We start from the raw sequence: 5127 nt of genomic DNA on the forward strand, positions 1-5127 counted from the left end.
TATAAGTGAGGAGAGTGTGTTCCCCTGATTGTTTAATACACACGGGACATGTTAATAGGTGAACAGAATAAGTGAGCAGAGTGTTTTCCCCTGATTGTTTAATGCACACGGGACATGTCAACAGGTGAACAGAATAAGTGAGGAGAGTGTGTTCCCCTGATGGTTTAATACGGACGTACCATGTCACCAGGTGAACAGTATAAGTGAGGAGAGTGTGTTCCCATGATTGTTTAATACGGACGGGACATATCACCAGGTGAACAGTATAAGTGGGGAGAGTGTGTTCCCCTGATTGTTTAATACACACGGGACATGTCACCAGGCGAACAGTATAAGTGAGGAGAGTGTGTTCCCCTGATTGTTTAGTACTCACGGGACAAGTTACCAGGTGAACAGTATAAGTGAGGAGAGTGTGTTCCCCAGATTGTTTAATACAAACGGGACATGTTAATAGGTGAACACTATAAGTGAGGAGAGTGTGTTCCCCTGATTGTTTAATACACATGGGACATGTTACCAGGTGAACAGAATAAGTGAGGAGAGTTTGTTCCCCTGATTGTTTAATGCACACGGGACATGTTACCAGGTGAACAGTATAAGTGAGGAGAGTGTGTTCCCCTGATTGTATAATAATCACGGGACATGTCACCAGCTGAAAAGTATAAGTGAGGAGAGTGTGTTCCCCTGATGGTTTAATATACACAGGACATGTTACCAGGTGAACAGTATAAGTGAGGAGAGTGTATTCCCCTGATGTCTTAATATACACGGGACATTTTACCAGATGAACAGTATAAGTGAGGAGATTGTGTTCCCCTGATGATTTAATATACACGGGACATGTTACCAGGTGAACAGTATAAGTGAAGAGAGTGTGTTTCCCTGATTGTTTAATACACACGGGACATGTTACCAGGTGAACATTATAAGTGAAGTGAGTGTGTTTCCCTGATTGTTTAATACACACGGGACATGTTGCCACGTGAACAGTATAAGTGAAGAGAGTGTGTTTCCCTGATTGTTTAATACACACGGGACATGTTACCAGGTGAACAGTATGAGTGAGGAGATTGTGTTCCCCTGATGGTTTAATATACACGGGACATGTTACCAGGTGAACAGAATAGTTAGGAGAGTGTTTTGCCATGATGGTTTAATACACACGGGACATGTTACCAGGTGAACTTTATAAGTGAGGAGAGTGTGTTCCCCTGATTGTTTTATATACACGGGACATGTTACCAGGTGAACAGTATAAGTGAAGAGAGTGTGTTCCCTGATTGTTTAATACACACGGGACATGTTACTAGGTGAACAGTATAAGTGAGGAGAGTGTGTTCCCCTGATTGTTTAATACACACGGGACATGTTACCAGGTGAACAGAATAGTGAGGAGAGTGTGTTCCCCTGATGTATTAATGCGGACGGGACATGTTGCTAGGTGAACAGTATAAGTGAGGAGAGTGTGTTCCCCTGATGGTTTAATGCACACGGGACATGTTACCAGGTGAAATTTATAAGTGAGGAGAGTGTGTTCCCCTGATTGTTTTCTCTACACGGGACATGTCACCAGGTGAACAGTATAAGTGAGGAGAGTGTTTTCCCCTGATTGTTTCATGCACACGAGACATGTTACCAGGTGAACAGTATAAGTGAGGAGAGTGTGTTCCCCTGATTGTTTAATACACACGGGACATGTCACCAGGTGAACAGTATAAGTGAGGAGAGTGTGTTTCCCTGATTGTTTAATAAGCACGGGACATGTTACCAGATGAACAGTATAAGTGAAGAGAGTCTGTTCCCCTGATTGTTTAATACACACGGGACATGTTAATAGGTGAACAGAATAAGTGAGCAGAGTGTTTTCCCCTGATTGTTTAATGCACACGGGACATGTCAACAGGTGAACAGAATAAGTGAGGAGAGTGTGTTCCCCTGATGGTTTAATACGGACGTAACATGTCACCAGGTGAACAGTATAAGTGAGGAGAGTGTGTTCCCATGATTGTTTAATACGGACGGGACATATCACCAGGTGAACAGTATAAGTGAGGAGAGTGTGTTCCCCTGATTGTTTAATACACACGGGACATGTCACCAGGCGAACAGTATAAGTGAGGAGAGTGTGTTCCCCTGATTGTTTAATACACACGGGACATGTTACCAGGTGAACAGAATAGTGAGGAGAGTGTGTTCCCCTGATGTATTAATGCGGACGGGACATGTTGCTAGGTGAACAGTATAAGTGAGGAGAGTGTGTTCCCCTGATGGTTTAATGCACACGGGACATGTTACCAGGTGAAATTTATAAGTGAGGAGAGTGTGTTCCCCTGATTGTTTTCACTACACGGGACATGTCACCAGGTGAACAGTATAAGTGAGGAGAGTGTTTTCCCCTGATTGTTTCATGCACACGAGACATGTTACCAGGTGAACAGTATAAGTGAGGAGAGTGTGTTCCCCTGATTGTTTAATACACACGGGACATGTCACCAGGTGAACAGTATAAGTGAGGAGAGTGTGCTTCCCTGATTGTTTAATAAGCACGGGACATGTTACCAGATGAACAGTATAAGTGAAGAGAGTCTGTTCCCCTGATTGTTTCATACACACGGGACATGTTAATAGGTGAACAGAATAAGTGAGCAGAGTGTTTTCCCCTGATTGTTTAATGCACACGGGACATGTCAACAGGTGAACAGAATAAGTGAGGAGAGTGTGTTCCCCTGATGGTTTAATACGGACGTAACATGTCACCAGGTGAACAGTATAAGTGAGGAGAGTGTGTTCCCATGATTGTTTAATACGGACGGGACATATCACCAGGTGAACAGTATAAGTGAGGAGAGTGTGTTCCCCTGATTGTTTAATACACACGGGACATGTCACCAGGCGAACAGTATAAGTGAGGAGAGTGTGTTCCCCTGATTGTTTAGTACACACGGGACAAGTTACCAGGTGAACAGTATAAGTGAGGAGAGTGTGTTCCCCAGATTGTTTAATACAAACGGGACATGTTAATAGGTGAACACTATAAGTGAGGAGAGTGTGTTCCCCTGATTGTTTAATACACATGGGACATGTTACCAGGTGAACAGAATAAGTGAGGAGAGTTTGTTCCCCTGATTGTTTAATGCACACGGGACATGTTACCAGGTGAACAGTATAAGTGAGGAGAGTGTGTTCCCCTGATTGTATAATAATCACGGGACATGTCACCAGCTGAAAAGTATAAGTGAGGAGAGTGTGTTCCCCTGATGGTTTAATATACACAGGACATGTTACCAGGTGGACAGTATAAGTGAGGAGAGTGTATTCCCCTGATGTCTTAATATACACGGGACATTTTACCAGATGAACAGTATAAGTGAGGAGATAGTGTTCCCCTGATGATTTAATATACACGGGACATGTTACCAGGTGAACAGTATAAGTGAAGAGAGTGTGTTTCCCTGATTGTTTAATACACACGGGACATGTTACCAGGTGAACATTATAAGTGAAGTGAGTGTGTTTCCCTGATTGTTTAATACACACGGGACATGTTACCACGTGAACAGTATAAGTGAAGAGAGTGTGTTTCCCTGATTGTTTAATACATACGGGACATGTTACCAAATGAACAGTATAAGTGAGGAGATTGTGTTCCCCTGATGGTTTAATACACACGGGACATCTTACCAGGTGAACTCTATAAGTGAGGAGTGTGTGTTCCCCTGATTGTGTAATAAACACGGGACATGTCACCAGGTGAAAAGTATAAGTGAGGAGAGTGTGTTCCCCTGATGGTTTAATATACACGGGACATGTTGCCAGGTGAACAGTATAAGTGAGGAGAGAGTGTTCCCCTGATGGTTTAACATACACGGGACATGTTACCAGGTCAACAGTATAAGTGAGGAGAGTGTGTTCCCCTGATGGTTTAATATACACGGGACATGTTACCAGATGAACAGTATAAGTGAAGAGAGTGTGTTTCCCTTATTGCTAAAACACACGGGACATGTTACCAGGTGAACAGTAAAAGTGAGGAGAGTGTGTTCCCCTGATTGTTTAATACACATGGGACATGCCACCAGGTGAAAAGTATAAGTGAGGAGAGTGTGTTCCCCTGATGGTTTAATGCACACGGGACATGTTACCAGGTGAACAGTATAAGTGAGGATAGTGTGTTCCCCTTATTGTTTAATAAACACGGGACATGTCACCAGGTGAACAGTATAAGTGAGGAGAGTGTGTTCCCCTGATGGTTTAATATACAAAGGACATGTTACCAGGTGAACTGTATAAGTGAGGAGAGTGTGTTCCCCTGATGGTTTAATACACACGGGACATGTTACCAGATGAACAGTATAAGTGAGGAGATTGTGTTCCCCTGATGGTTGAATATACACGGGACATGTTACCAGGTGAACAGTATAAGTGAGGAGAGTGTGTTCCCCTGATTGTTTAATACACACGGGACATGTTACCAGGTGAACAGTATAAGTGAGGAGAGTGTGTTCCCCTGATTGTTTAATACACACGGGACATGTTAATAGGTGAACAGAATAAGTGAGCAGAGTGTTTTCCCCTGATTGTTTAATGCACACGGGACATGTCAACAGGTGAACAGAATAAGTGAGGAGAGTGTGTTCCCCTGATGGTTTAATACGGACGTAACATGTCACCAGGTGAACAGTATAAGTGAGGAGAGTGTGTTCCCATGATTGTTTAATACGGACGGGAAATATCACCAGGTGAACAGTATGAGTGAGGAGAGTGTGTTCCCCTGATTGTTTAATACACACGGGACATGTCACCAGGCGAACAGTATAAGTGAGGAGAGTGTGTTCCCCTGATTGTTTAGTACACACGGGACAAGTTACCAGGTGAACAGTATAAGTGAGGAGAGTGTGTTCCCCAGATTGTTTAATACAAACGGGACATGTTAATAGGTGAACACTATAAGTGAGGAGAGTGAGTTCCCCTGATTGTTTAATACACATGGGACATGTTACCAGGTGAACAGTATAAGTGAAGAGAGTGTGTTTCCCTGATTGTTTAATACACACGGGACATGTTACCAGGTGAACAGTATAAGTGAGGAGAGTGTGTTCCCCTGATTGTATAATACACACGGGACAT

The sequence above is a fragment of the Heterodontus francisci genome, unplaced genomic scaffold, assembly GCF_036365525.1.
Source record: "Heterodontus francisci isolate sHetFra1 unplaced genomic scaffold, sHetFra1.hap1 HAP1_SCAFFOLD_174, whole genome shotgun sequence".
Taxonomy (NCBI): Eukaryota; Metazoa; Chordata; class Chondrichthyes; order Heterodontiformes; family Heterodontidae; genus Heterodontus; species Heterodontus francisci.